The sequence below is a fragment of the Pseudophryne corroboree genome, chromosome 5 (genome assembly GCF_028390025.1).
Source record: "Pseudophryne corroboree isolate aPseCor3 chromosome 5, aPseCor3.hap2, whole genome shotgun sequence".
Taxonomy (NCBI): domain Eukaryota; kingdom Metazoa; phylum Chordata; class Amphibia; order Anura; family Myobatrachidae; genus Pseudophryne; species Pseudophryne corroboree.
In genome coordinates, this window is record NC_086448.1 from 27,710,520 (window position 1) to 27,727,535 (window position 17,016).

At 47.4% G+C, this 17,016-nt stretch overlaps 1 non-coding gene across 1 annotated transcript; it reads left to right on the forward strand.

Moving 5' to 3' along the window:
* The first annotated feature begins 14,464 nt into the window (after positions 1 to 14,464).
* Positions 14,465 to 14,551, forward strand: TRNASTOP-UCA (transfer RNA opal suppressor (anticodon UCA)). The gene has a single exon. It is a non-coding gene; the product is annotated as a tRNA-Sec (tRNA).
* The last annotated feature ends 2,465 nt before the right edge of the window (positions 14,552 to 17,016 follow it).

Below are 17,016 nucleotides of genomic sequence, written 5' to 3' on the forward strand. Positions count from 1 at the left end.
GGTCCCTGCTCGGAGCATGGTGCACCTGGGAGCACTGCTGGACACACACAGTCAGCGATTGTTTCTGTCTCCAGAGAAAGTACTGAAACTTCAGGACAGGATCAGATACTTCCTCTCTCACCCAGGAGTGTTGATATACTCGGTGATGCAAGTTCTAGGCCTCATGGTGTCGGCTTTCGACATGGTAGAGTATGCTCAATTTCATTCCCGCCCTCTGCAGAGGTTAATCCTTTCCAAGTGGGCTGGCCAGCCTCATCGGATCAGGACTCAAATGATCTCCTTGACTCCAGAGGTTCGTCTGTCACTGAGCAGGTGGCTACAGGACCAACAGTTGATCAGGGCCATCCCTTCTGGATCTCCAACTGGGTCCTGCTGACAATAGAAGCCAGGGTGAGAGGTTGGGGCGCAGTGTTGTAGCAACACTCTCTCCAGCGTCGGTGGACCAGGGAGGGATCTTTCCTCCTGATAACCATCCTGGAATTGGGGGCAGTGTTCAATGCATTGATGCTTGCCCTGCCTCTAGTACAGAACAGGCCTGTTCAGGTACAATTAGACAACGCCACCACGGTGGAGTACATGAATCATCAAGGTGGCACTCGAAGCCGCATGGCGATGCTGGAAGTATCAAAAATCCTCCATTGGGCGGAACTCCATCTGCCAGCAATATCGGCAGTGTTCATTCCCGGAGTCCTCAACTGGGAAGCAGATTTCCTCAGTGGTCAGGACGTTCACACCGGAGAGTGGAGTCTTTATCCGGAAGTCTTTCAACTCCTAGTTGACAAGTGGGGCCTACCAGATGTAGACCTGATGGCGCCTCACACAATGATAAGATTCCGGTCTATGGATCAAGGACAAGGGATCCTCAAGCGGCGTTCATGGATGCACTGGCAATTCCATGGAACTTTCAGCTGCCCTACGTGTTCCCTCCAGTGCCACTCCTGCCAAGGGTACTACGGAAGTTCAAGCAAGAAAGAGGAATACTACTTTTAGTCGCTCCAGCGTGGCCAAGACGGCATTTGTTCTCAGACCTGCAAGGTCTATCGATAGAACGTCCTCTTCTACTTCCTCAACGCCCAGACCTCCTCGTTCAGGGCCCTTGTGTCTACCCCGACCTGGCCAGACTGGCTTTGACAACGTGGCTCTAGAAGCTTCACTCCTGGGAGCCAATGGATTCTCCGAGGCAGTTGTCCAAACTATGCTGAATGCCCGCAAACCGGCTTCTGCACTGATTTATATATAGGGTCTGGAATTCTTACTTCACCTGGTGTGCTGCTAAGAATTACGATGCTTAAAAGTTTAGTACTTCTAGACTCCTGTTTTTTTTACAACAAGGCCTGGATTTAGGACTTCGCTTGGCCTCCCTCAAGGTTCACATATTTGCCTTGTTGGTGTGGTTTTAGAGAAAAATTGCGTCTATACCTAACTTTCATACCTTCACTCAGGACGTACTTTGGTTTCAGCCACCCTATGTCTCTCCTGTGGCTCCATGGGATTTGTCTGTTGTCCTGAAGGCCCTGCAAGAGACTCCATTTGAACCTCTTGAATCCGTGGACCTTAAATGGCTCACAGCCAAGGAAATATTTCTGCTGGCTATTGCCTCTGCTAGACGGGTGTCAGACTTAGGAGCTTTGTCCTGTCGTCCACCCTTTTTGATTTTTCATCATGACAGTGCAGTTCTTCGACCTCGCCCGAATTATCTACCTAAGGTGGTGTCATCTTTCCACCTTAACCAAGAGATTGTGGTTCCGGCCTTCAACTCTTCTGGAATGGTCTTTGGATGTGGTCCAGGCTCTCCATATCTACGTAGAGAGGGCTGCCTCTATCAGGAGGTCAGATACCCTGTTTGTATTTTTTGTTTTTCACAAACGTGTCTGGCCTGCGAATAAGCAAACCTTGGCCTGATGGATTAGAATAGTGACTGTACTCCCAGCGCCTGCTGCTATCAAAGCCCATTTTACTCGGTCTGTTAGACCATCTTGGGCGGCCCGCCATGGCGCGTCCGCTGAACAATTGTACAAGGTGGCTACTTGGTCCTCTGTGAACACATTCATTAGGTTTTATGTCTTTGATACTTCCGCCTCCCAGGATGCTTCCTTTGGACGCCGGGTTCTCATGCCCACTAAGGTGCGTCCCCTCCCTTGAGGAACTGCTTTAGGACATCCCCAATGTCATTCACTGTGGAATACCACAGGATACACTGAAGAGAGAACACAGGGTACACTACAGATAGAACACAGGGTACACTACAGAGGGAACACAGGATACATTACAGAGAGAACACAGGATACACTACATAGGGAACACAGGATACACTACAGAGGGAGCACAGGATACACTACAGAGGGAACACAGGATACACTACAGAGAGATCAAAGGATACACTACAGAGAGAACACAGGATACACTACAGAGGGAACACAGGGTACACTACAGAGAGAACACAGGATACACCACAGAGAGAACACAGGATACACTACAGAGAGAACACAGGGTACACTACAGAGAGAACACAGGATACACTACAGAGAGAACACAGGATACACTACAGAGAGAACACAGGATACACTACAGAGAGAACACAGGGTACACTACAGAGGGAACACAGGATACATTACAGAGAGAACACAGGATACACTACATAGGGAACACAGGATACACTACAGAGGGAACACAGGATACACTACAGAGGGAACACAGGATACACTACAGAGAGAACACAGGAAACACTACAGAGAGAACACAGGATACACCACAGAGGGAACACAGGGTACACTACAGAGAGAACACAGGATACACTACAGAGAGAACACAGGATACACTACAGAGAGAACACAGGGTACACTACAGAGAGAACACAGGATACACTACAGAGAGAACACAGGATACACTACAGAGAGAACACAGGATACACTACAGAGGGAACACAGGATACACTACAGAGAGAACACAGAATACACTACAGAGGGAACACAGGATACACTACAGAGAGAACACAGGATACACTACATAGGGAACACAGGATACACTACAGAGAGAACACAGGATACACTACAGAGGGAACACAGGATACACTACAAAGGGAACACAGGATACACTACAAAGGGAACACAGGATACACTACAGAGGGAACACAGGATACACTACAGAGGGAACACAGGATACACTACAGAGAGAACACAGGATACACTACAGAGAGAACACAGGATACACTAGATTAGGGAACAAAGGATACACTACAGAGAGAACACAGGATACACTACAGAGAGAACACAGGATACACTACAGAGGGAACACAGGGTACACTACAGAGAGAACACAGGATACACTACAGAGAGAACACAGGATACACTACAGAGAGAACACAGGATACACTACAGAGAGAACACAGGGTACACTACAGAGAGAACACAGGATACACTACAGAGAGAACACAGGATACACTACAGAGAGAACACAGGATACACTACAGAGAGAACACAGGGTACACTACAGAGGGAACACAGGATACATTACAGAGAGAACACAGGATACACTACATAGGGAACACAGGATACACTACAGAGGGAACACAGGATACACTACAGAGGGAACACAGGATACACTACAGAGAGAACACAGGATACACTACAGAGAGAACACAGGATACACCACAGAGGGAACACAGGGTACACTACAGAGAGAACACAGGATACACTACAGAGAGAACACAGGATACACTACAGAGAGAACACAGGGTACACTACAGAGAGAACACAGGATACACTACAGAGAGAACACAGGATACACTACAGAGGGAACACAGGATACACTACAGAGAGAACACAGGATACACTACAGAGAGAACACAGGATACACTACAGAGGGAACACAGGATACACTACAGAGAGAACACAGAATACACTACAGAGGGAACACAGGATACACTACAGAGGGAACACAGGATACACTACAGAGGGAACACAGGATACACTACAGAGAGAACACAGGATACACTACAGAGAGAACACAGGATACACTAGATTAGGGAACAAAGGATACACTACAGAGAGAACACAGGATACACTACAGAGAGAACACAGGATACACTACAGAGGGAACACAGGGTACACTACAGAGAGAACACAGGATACACTACAGAGAGAACACAGGATACACTACAGAGAGAACACAGGATACACTACAGAGAGAACACAGGGTACACTACAGAGAGAACACAGGATACACTACAGAGAGAACACAGGATACACTACAGAGAGAACACAGGATACACTACAGAGAGAACACAGGGTACACTACAGAGGGAACACAGGATACATTACAGAGAGAACACAGGATACACTACATAGGGAACACAGGATACACTACAGAGGGAACACAGGATACACTACAGAGGGAACACAGGATACACTACAGAGAGAACACAGGATACACTACAGAGGGAACACAGGATACACTACAAAGGGAACACAGGATAAACTACAAAGGGAACACAGGATACACTACAGAGGGAACACAGGATACACTACAGAGGGAACACAGGATACACTAAAGAGAGAACACAGGATACACTACAGAGAGAACACAGGATACACTAGATTAGGGAACAAAGGATACACTACAGAGAGAACACAGGATACACTACAGAGAGAACACAGGACACACTACAGAGGGAACACAGGATACACTACAGAGGGAACACAGGATACACTACAGAGGGAACACAGGATACACTACAGAGAGAACACAGGATACACTACAGGATACACTACAGAGGGAACACAGGATACACAACAGAGTGAACACAGAATACACTACAGAGAGAACACAGGATACACTACAGAGGGAACACAGGATACACTACAGCGAGAACACAGGATACACTACAGAGGGAACACAGGATACATTACAGAGAGAACACAGGATACACTACATAGGGAACACAGGATACACTACAGAGGAAGCACAGGATACACTACAGAGGGAACACAGGATACACTACAGAGAGATCAAAGGATACACTACAGAGAGAACACAGGATACACTACAGAGGGAACACAGGGTACACTACAGAGAGAACACAGGATACACTACAGAGAGAACACAGGATACACTACAGAGAGAACACAGGGTACACTACAGAGAGAACACAGGATACACTACAGAGAGAACACAGGATACACTACAGAGAGAACACAGGATACACTACAGAGAGAACACAGGGTACACTACAGAGGGAACACAGGATACATTACAGAGAGAACACAGGATACACTACATAGGGAACACAGGATACACTACAGAGGGAACACAGGATACACTACAGAGGGAACACAGGATACACTACAGAGAGAACACAGGATACACTACAGAGAGAACACAGGATACACCACAGAGGGAACACAGGGTACACTACAGAGAGAACACAGGATACACTACAGAGAGAACACAGGATACACTACAGAGAGAACACAGGGTACACTACAGAGAGAACACAGGATACACTACAGAGAGAACACAGGATACACTACAGAGAGAACACAGGATACACTACAGAGGGAACACAGGATACACTACAGAGAGAACACAGGATACACTACAGAGAGAACACAGGATACACTACAGAGGGAACACAGGATACACTACAGAGAGAACACAGAATACACTACAGAGGGAACACAGGATACACTACAGAGAGAACACAGGATACACTACAGAGAGAACACAGAATACACTACAGAGGGAACACAGGATACACTACAGAGAGAACACAGGATACACTACATAGGGAACACAGGATACACTACAGAGAGAACACAGGATACACTACAGAGGGAACACAGGATACACTACAAAGGGAACACAGGATACACTACAAAGGGAACACAGGATACACTACAGAGGGAACACAGGATACACTACAGAGGGAACACAGGATACACTACAGAGAGAACACAGGATACACTACAGAGAGAACACAGGATACACTAGATTAGGGAACAAAGGATACACTACAGAGAGAACACAGGATACACTACAGAGAGAACACAGGATACACTACAGAGGGAACACAGGGTACACTACAGAGAGAACACAGGATACACTACAGAGAGAACACAGGATACACTACAGAGAGAACACAGGGTACACTACAGAGAGAACACAGGATACACTACAGAGAGAACACAGGATACACTACAGAGAGAACACAGGATACACTACATAGGGAACACAGGATACACTACAGAGGGAACACAGGATACACTACAGAGGGAACACAGGATACACTACAGAGAGAACACAGGATACACTACAGAGAGAACACAGGATACACCACAGAGGGAACACAGGGTACACTACAGAGAGAACACAGGATACACTACAGAGAGAACACAGGATACACTACAGAGAGAACACAGGGTACACTACAGAGAGAACACAGTATACACTACAGAGAGAACACAGGATACACTACAGAGGGAACACAGGATACACTACAGAGAGAACACAGGATACACTACAGAGAGAACACAGGATACACTACAGAGGGAACACAGGATACACTACAGAGAGAACACAGAATACACTACAGAGGGAACACAGGATACACTACAGAGAGAACACAGGATACACTACAGAGAGAACACAGAATACACTACAGAGGGAACACAGGATACACTACATAGGGAACACAGGATACACTACAGAGAGAACACAGGATACACTACAGAGGGAACACAGGATACACTACAGAGGGAACACAGGATACACTACAGAGAGAACACAGGATACACTACAGAGGGAACACAGGATACACTACAAAGGGAACACAGGATAAACTACAAAGGGAACACAGGATACACTACAGAGGGAACACAGGATACACTACAGAGGGAACACAGGATACACTAAAGAGAGAACACAGTATACACTACAGAGAGAACACAGGATACACTAGATTAGGGAACAAAGGATACACTACAGAGAGAACACAGGATACACTACAGAGAGAACACAGGATACACTACAGAGGGAACACAGGATACACTACAGAGGGAACACAGGATACACTACAGAGGGAACACAGGATACACTACAGAGAGAACACAGGATACACTACAGGATACACTACAGAGGGAACACAGGATACACAACAGAGTGAACACAGAATACACTACAGAGAGAACACAGGATACACTACAGAGGGAACACAGGATACACTACAGCGAGAACACAGGATACACTACAGAGGGAACACAGGATACACTACAAAGGGAACACAGGATACACTACAAAGGGAACACAGGATACACTACAGAGGGAACACAGGATACACTACAGAGGGAACACAGGATACACTACAGAGAGAACACAGGATACACTACAGAGAGAACACAGGATACACTAGATTAGGGAACAAAGGATACACTACAGAGAGAACACAGGATACACTACAGAGAGAACACAGGATACACTACAGAGGGAACACAGGGTACACTACAGAGAGAACACAGGATACACTACAGAGAGAACACAGGATACACTACAGAGAGAACACAGGGTACACTACAGAGAGAACACAGGATACACTACAGAGAGAACACAGGATACACTACAGAGAGAACACAGGATACACTACAGAGAGAACACAGGGTACACTACAGAGGGAACACAGGATACATTACAGAGAGAACACAGGATACACTACATAGGGAACACAGGATACACTACAGAGGGAACACAGGATACACTACAGAGGGAACACAGGATACACTTCAGAGAGAACACAGGATACACTACAGAGAGAACACAGGATACACCACAGAGGGAACACAGGGTACACTACAGAGAGAACACAGGATACACTACAGAGAGAACACAGGATACACTACAGAGAGAACACAGGGTACACTACAGAGGGAACACAGGATACACTACAGAGAGAACACAGGATACACTACAGAGGGAACACAGGATACACTACAGAGAGAACACAGGATACACTACAGAGAGAACACAGGATACACTACAGAGGGAACACAGGATACACTACAGAGAGAACACAGAATACACTACAGAGGGAACACAGGATACACTACAGAGAGAACACAGGATACACTACAGAGAGAACACAGAATACACTACAGAGGGAACACAGGATACACTACTTAGGGAACACAGGATACACTACAGAGAGAACACAGGATACACTACAGAGGGAACACAGGATACACTACAGAGGGAACACAGGATACACTACAGAGAGAACACAGGATACACTACAGAGGGAACACAGGATACACTACAAAGGGAACACAGGATAAACTACAAAGGGAACACAGGATACACTACAGAGGGAACACAGGATACACTACAGAGGGAACACAGGATACACTAAAGAGAGAACACAGTATACACTACAGAGAGAACACAGGATACACTAGATTAGGGAACAAAGGATACACTACAGAGAGAACACAGGATACACTACAGAGAGAACACAGGATACACTACAGAGGGAACACAGGATACACTACAGAGGGAACACAGGATACACTACAGAGGGAACACAGGATACACTACAGAGAGAACACAGGATACACTACAGGATACACTACAGAGGGAACACAGGATACACAACAGAGTGAACACAGAATACACTACAGAGAGAACACAGGATACACTACAGAGGGAACACAGGATACACTACAGCGAGAACACAGGATACACTACAGAGGGAACACAGGATACACTACAGAGGGAACACAGGATACACTACAGAGAGAACACAGGATACATTACAGAGAAAACACAGGATACACTACAGAGAGAACACAGGATACACTACAGAGGGAACACAGGATACACTACAGAGAGAACACAGAGTACACTACATAGGGAACACAGGATACACTACAGAGAGAACACAGGATACACTGCAGAGGGAACGCAGGATACACAGCAATCTTCTGAAATGTAAATGATAAAAATCTTTTACCATTTAGCCCTATTCCTGTTACGTGTAATACAGATTTATCCTAGTAACATATTCACCAACACGATCAGTGACTCCAAACCTGCTCAGCAGTGTAACATAGAATGTTATGTATAATATTATTCTCATTATTAGTAACATTATCAGGAATATTTATAAATGATCAGTCCCGGTAATTACTGTTTAATTTGTGATTGCTGACTTTCCCAGTGAGAAAATAAGAATAGGTGAAATTTACCATTATTTACATACAGGGACCCAGCCACACCAGAGGTTACTGGATCCCTCTCCTGGATAATTGTACCATTAGTTACATGCAGGGACCCGGCCGCACCAGAGGTTACTGGATCCCTCTCCTGGAGAATTGTACCATTATTTACATGCAGGGACGCGGCCGCACCAGAGGTTACTGGATCCCTCTCCTGGAGAAATGTACCATTATTTACATGCAGGAACCCGGCCGCACCAGAGGTTACTGGATCCCTCTCCTGGAGAAATGTACCATTATTTACATGCAGGGACCCAGCCGCACCAGAGGTTACTGGATCCCTCTCCTGGAGAATTGTACCATTATTTAGATGCTGGGACCCGGCCACACCAGAGGTTACTGGATCCCTCTCCTGGAGAAATATACCATTATTTACATGCAGGGACCCGGCCGCACCAGAGGTTACTGGATCCCTCTCCTGGAGAATTGTATAATTATTTACATGCAGGTACCCGGCCGCACCAGAGGTTACTGGATCCCTCCCCTGGAGAAATGTACCATTATTTACATGCAGGGACCCGGCCGCACCACAGGTGACTGGATCCCTCTCCTGGAGAATTGTACCATTATTTACATGCAGGGACCCGGCCGCACCAGAGGTTACTGGATCCCTCTCCTGGAGAATTGTACCATTATTTACATGCAGGGACCCGGCCGCACCAGAGGTTACTGGATCCCTCTCCTGGAGAAATGTACCATTATTTACATGCAGGGACCCAGCAGCACCAGAGGTTACTGGATCCCTCTCCTGGAGAATTGTACCATTATTTACATGCAGGGACCCGGCCGCACCAGAGGTTACTGGATCCCTCTCCTGGAGAAATATACCATTATTTACATGCAGGGACCCGGCCGCACCAGAGGTTACTGGATCCCTCTCCTGGAGAATTGTACCATTATTTACATGCAGGGACCCGGTCGCACCAGAGGTTACTGGATCCCTCTCCTGGAGAAATGTACCATTATTTACATGCAGGGACCCGGCTGCACCAGAGGTTACTGGATCCCTCTCCTGGAGAAATGTACCATTATTTACATGCAGGGACCCGGCCGCACCAGTGGTTACTGGATCCCTCTCCTGGAGAATTGTACCATTATTTACATGTAGGGACCCGGCCGCACCAGAGGTTACTGGATCCCTGTCCTGGAGAAATGTACCATTATTTACATGCAGGGACCCGGCCGCACCAGAGGTTACTGGATCCCTCTCCTGGAGAAATGTACCATTATTTACATGCAGGGACCCGGCTGCACCAGAGGTTACTGGATCCCTCTCCTGGAGAAATGTACCATTATTTACATGCAGGGACCCGGCCGCACCAGTGGTTACTGGATCCCTCTCCTGGAGAATTGTACCATTATTTACATGTAGGGACCCGGCCGCACCAGAGGTTACTGGATCCCTGTCCTGGAGAAATGTACCATTATTTACATGCAGGGACCCGGCCGCACCAGAGGTTACTGGATCCCTCTCCTGGAAAATTGTACCATTATTTACATGCAGGGACCCGGCCGCACCAGAGGTTACTGGATCCCTCTCCTGGAGAATTGCACCATTATTTACATGCAGGGACCCGGCCGCACCAGAGGTTACTGGATCCCTCTCCTGGAGAATTGTACCATTATTTACATGCAGGGACCCGGCCACACCAGAGGTTACTGGATCCCTCTCCTGGAGAATTGTACCATTATTTACATGCAGGGACCCGGCCGCACCAGAGGTTACTGGATCCCTCTCCTGGAGAATTGTACCATTATTTACATGCAGGGACCCGGCCGCACCAGAGGTTACTGGATCCCTCTCCTGGAGAATTGTACCATGATTTACATGCAGGGACCCGGCCGCACCAGAGGTTACTGGATCCCTCTCCTGGTGAATTGTACCATTATTTACATGCAGGGACCCGGCCGCACCAGAGGTTACTGGATCCCTCTCCTGGAGAAATTTACCATTATTTACATGCAGGGACCCGGCCGCACCAGAGGTTACTGGATCCCTCTCCTGGAGAAATTTACCATTATTTACATGCAGGGACCCGGCCGCACCAGAGGTTACTGGATCCCTCTCCTGGAGAATTGTACCATTATTTACATGCAGGGACCCGGCCGCACCAGAGGTTACTGGATCCCTGTCCTGGAGAAATGTACCATTATTTACATGCAGGGACCCAGCCGCACCAGAGGTTACTGGATCCCTCTCCTGGAGAATTGTACCATTATTTAGATGCAGGGACCCTGCCGCACCAGAGGTTACTGGATCCCTGTCCTGGAGAAATGTACCATTTTTTACATGCAGGGACCCGGCCGCACCAGAGGTTACTGGATCCCTCTCCTGGAGAAATGTACCATTATTTAGATGCAGGGACCCGGCCGCACCAGAGGTTACAGGATCCCTCTCCTGGAGAATTGTACCATTATTTACATGCAGGGACCCGGCCGCACCAGAGGTTACTGGATCCCTCTCCAGAAGAAATGTACCATTATTTACATGCAGGGACTCGGCCACACCAGAGGTTACTGGATCCCTCTCCTAGAGAAATGTACCATTATTTACATGCAGGGACCCGGCCGCACCAGAGGTTACTGGATCCCTCTCCTGGAGAATTGTACCATTATTTACATGCAGGGACCCGGCCGCACCAGAGGTTACTGGATCCCTGTCCTGGAGAAATGTACCATTATTTACATGCAGGGACCCGGCCGCACCAGAGGTTACTGGATCCCTCTCCTGGAGAAATGTACCATTATTTACATGCAGGGACCCGGCCGCACCAGAGGTTACTGGATCCCTCTCCTGGAGAAATGTATCATTATTTACATGCAGGGACCCGGCCGCACCACATGTTACTGGATCCCTCTCCTGGAGAAATGTACCATTATTTACATGCAGGGACCCGGCCGCACCAGAGGTTACTGGATTCCTCTCCTGGTGAATTGTACCATTATTTACATGCAGGGACCCGGCCACACCAGAGGTTACTGGATCCCTCTCCTAGAGAAATGTACCATTATTTAAATGCAGGGACCCGGCCGCACCAGAGGTTACTGGATCCCTCTCCTGGAGAATTGTACCATTATTTACATGCAGGGACCCGGCCGCACCAGAGGTTACTGGATCCCTGTCCTGGAGAAATGTACCATTATTTACATGCAGGGACCCAGCCGCACCAGAGGTTACTGGATCCCTCTCCTGGAGAATTGTACCATTATTTACATGCAGGGACCCAGCCGCACCAGAGGTTACTGGATCCCTCTCCTAGAGAAATGTACCATTATTTACATGCAGGGACCCGGCCGCACCAGAGGTTACTGGATCCCTGTCCTGGAGAAATGTACCATTATTTACATGCAGGGACCCGGCCGCACCAGAGGTTACTGGATCCCTCTCCTAGAGAATTGTACCATTATTTACATGCAGGGACCCAGCCGCACCAGAGGTTACTGGATCCCTCTCCTAGAGAATTGTACCATTATTTACATGCAGGGACCCAGCCGCACCAGAGGTTACTGGATCCCTCTCCTAGAGAATTGTACCATTATTTACATGCAGGGACCCAGCCGCACCAGAGGTTACTGGATCCCTCTCCTGGAGAATTGTACCATTATTTACATGCAGGGACCCAGCCGCACCAGAGGTTACTGGATCCCTCTCCTAGAGAAATGTACCATTATTTACATGAAGGGACCCGGCCGCACCAGAGGTTACTGGATCCCTCTCCTAGAGAATTGTACCATTATTTACATGCAGGGACCCAGCCACACCAGAGGTTACTGGATCCCTCTCCTAGAGAATTGTACCATTATTTACATGCAGGGACCCGGCCGCACCAGAGGTTACTGGATACCTCTCCTGGAGAATTGTACCATTATTTACATGCAGGGACCCAGCCGCACCAGAGGTTACTGGATCCCTCTCCTAGAGAATTGTACCATTATTTACATGCAGGGACCCGGCAGCACCAGAGGTTACTGGATCCCTGTCCTGGAGAAATGTACCATTATTTACATGCAGGGACCCGGCCGCAGCAGAGGTTACTGGATCCCTCTCCTGGAGAATTGTACCATTATTTACATGCAGGGACTCGGCCGCACCAGAGGTTACTGGATCCCTCTCCTGGAGAATTGTACCATTATTTACATGCAGGGACCCGGCCACACCAGAGGTTACTGGATCCCTCTCCTGGAGAATTGTACCATTATTTACATGCAGGAACCCGGCCGCACCAGAGGTTACTGGATCCCTCTCCTGGAGAATTGTACCATTATTTACATGCAGGGACCCGGCCGCACCAGAGGTTACTGGATCCCTCTCCTGGAGAATTGTACCATTATTTACATGCAGGGACCCGGCCGCACCAGAGGTTACTGGATCCCTCTCCTAGAGAAATGTACCATTATTTACATGCAGGGACCCGGCCGCACCAGAGGTTACTGGATCCCTCTCCTGGAGAAATGTACCATTATTTACATGCAGGGACCCGGCCGCACCAGAGGTTACTTGATCCCTCTCCTGGAGAATTGTACCATTATTTACATGCAGGGACCCGGCCGCACCAGAGGTTACTGGATCCCTCTCCTGGAGAATTGTACCATTATTTACATGCAGGGACCCGGCCGCACCAGAGGTTACTGGATCCCTCTCCTGGAGAAATGTTGCAAAATATATCCCATAGGCTGCAATGAGTAATGTCAGCTACATCTGTGCCAGGATGGGCATACTGTGCCACCCAACAGCCGATAACCATTACTTTATTATTTACACATAACATTGCTGCAAATGAAACAATTACAGAATGAAAGTTACGTTTATTGCGTCTTCTCTCCATAAGAATTGTATGTGATCACGTGCAGGGTCAGAAGTTGTATCATTAAGGGAGGTAATAAGTAATTTCATTGTTGCTTTTACACAATAGTGTTTCTATGGAAACAGAACACAAATCAGTTGGAAGGTTATTGACCTTTATCTACACTTTGTACCCAGAATGCAATAGTATAGAATGCAAATGAGGAAACTGTCTCTTACTGTCTCCATTGCTAAATGTAGGAAAGTAGAATTATGTTATTGAAGCAGGAATCAATGTTTATCTGTATTATGCAGCAGCTGCTATATGTTAGCAGAAAAGTAAAAAAAAATTCTATCCTCCTTAGGTTTAAATACATGTAAAATGAAGGGTATAAATAAGGCCTATACAGGCATTTTGTTTGCCCAGATGATCCTCAGTGGTCTGGGGTGCAGGCTTCAAACCTGTAGCTGTCTAGCGACAGAGTGGTTCAATTCCACCTTCTGGGCGTGTGCATGTAATAAATAAACATTTACAAATAAAAAACAATAAATAAATAGTTTTTTTTCTGGATGCTTTGTTGAAACCATTAACCAATGTGTTATGATAATCTGCAAACTGCTAAACCAAAATGTCAAAGTAAAATTCTCAGTAGAGAGCTGGGTGTAGGCCCCGCCCCCTACCTCCCAGCTCCGCCCCCTGCCTCCCAGCTCTCACTGGCAGCCCAGATAAAGTAGCACCTCTCCAATCCGACATCCGATGCCTCCTCTGCCATCTGGTGCTGTCATCAGAAGTCAGGGAATCTGAGGGCATGTACCGGGCGATGTCATGAAGCCAGCTTGTGGGAACTGTGTGTGTGTGAGCAGTGGCGCAGAGAGGAAGGGGGGGCCGGTACAAAATACCCTCCCCAGTACACCGGCGCTGTTGCCATTGTCGTCGGAGTAATCTTCCTGGTGATGTCTTCGGGAAGATGGTATCCCACATAGAAAGCAAAGACTCTGGCACTGTCCGTCATCTAGTAAGGTAGGAAGCGGGTGCCCTCCCCCATCCCCCACCCCTGCCCCGTGTTAAATTTATGCCCCCCATGTGGAACACACGGCCGCACAATTATATTATTATATCAATATTTTAATAGTAAAGGTATTGCCACTACCCTTTTTAAGCCACTCCTCCTTTACAGGGGCCCAGCGTAGCTCTCTGAGGAATAGAGGACAGGCAGCTGAGAATGGATTACAGTTGAAAGGGGCTTTTAAGACCTGTTTGCTTGAGGGCAGCGACGGACCGGGGCCTAGATTCGGGCATGGCATTTGTGAACGCGCACGTCACGGGGGGGCACGCGCGTCACAGGGGTCGTGCCACGCGACGTATGGGGGCGTGCCACGAGTCATGGGGGCGTGGCCGCGAGTCATGTATGGCCATATGGGGCTGTGCCGCGAGTCATGTATGGCCCGGACAACCAGCCGTCCGCTTCATGCCATTGCCGCCACCACCCCTGCTGCTGAGTGGGCCTCAGCTGGAATTATTCAATATGTCCCTTCTGAAATGACCACTGCCTCAGAGGAGACAGTTATTTTAAATGCTAGAGGAGGCGGAGGCCATTTTCAAAAGGTTGAAGGGGGCAGGCGTGTACAGCGACCCCTGCTGGGGCCGTGGACCCGTGGTGGTGGCCGGGGAGGGGTTCCTCTGAGAGCAGGTACTGTGCATTGGGGCATTTTTACTATGTGGGCAGAATATGTTGGTGACAGGGGCATAACTGTGGGGTATAGTATGGTGACAGGGGAATAACTGGGGGTAGAGTATGGTAACAGGGGCATTACTATGGGGGCATAATATGGTGTCAGGGGCATTACTGTGTGGGGCATAATATAGTGTTGCTGAGAGTACTGTATGTGCACAGCGGGGCCTGCCTACTATGTCCGTCCCTGGCCTCACAATTTCTGATGGCAGCCCTGGGAACGAGGCAGGTACATTGGTTGTGGGGGTAGTTAATCAACTAAAATATGATTTATAGATTAAGCGTCCAACCAGATGCACTTTTTGAAGTCCTTTAAAAATGCAATACAGTAAATGCCCGTAAACACTGATCTTCCAGAAAACAGCAGGGACACGTGGGAAGACATTAGGACCTCTTATGGCATTTAAAAAAAAAAAAGAGATACAGAGGAAGTTTCGGACTTGTAATTGTTTTATTGTTTAAACTCATTACTATAATTCTCCCCAGTTCCTCCCCGAGGTTACACAGTAATTGGATGCTAAGCCGCTAACTCTGCGGAAGTGAAGAAACTTTCTGTTCATTCCATTTGTTTCCATTATATTGGAAGATATATTATCTCAGGAATTAACTAAAGCTTCTTAGGTGGATGATGCATTGAAAATTAATATTTTGCCATTATCCCAAAGTAAATAGCAGAAAAAAGCACAACCAGGACTACAATGAGCGGATTCCGAGGAAATAACAGATTCTTAAATGGGTGAGATTTATTAGCATACATTGAGGAGAGGTGAGCTCTTAGTAATTATCTGCATTTAGGCTCAGCAAGGGGTACAGTAGAGAGATGCTGAAACCAGCGTGTTGTTCTTATCATAGCTTTACCTCCGTTCCTGGCATACTAAAGTTTCAATAATTAGTATAACCTTTAATTTGTAGCTTATTAAATTTGCCATCTCGGCTACGGAAAGGAGTATTTGTGAAAACTATTAAGTGTCACATTAAGTTATTCCCAATTGCACACAATGCCGATGTTCACGGAGTTAAGAGATTTGTTTGCTACTGCGTATGAGTGAAGATTCCTAAAAACTCCCGCGCGCATGCAGTACATAGAGTGTACACACGGCGCCGCTGTTGTGATTGAGAGGCATGGTATCACAGAAGATAGGTGCAGGGTGTTCCTAAGCGGTGACTGGAAGGCACCTAAACAGACACAAGGAGATGGCCTGTTATGGGAGTGTCTAGTGGCATAGCAATAGCCCCTGCT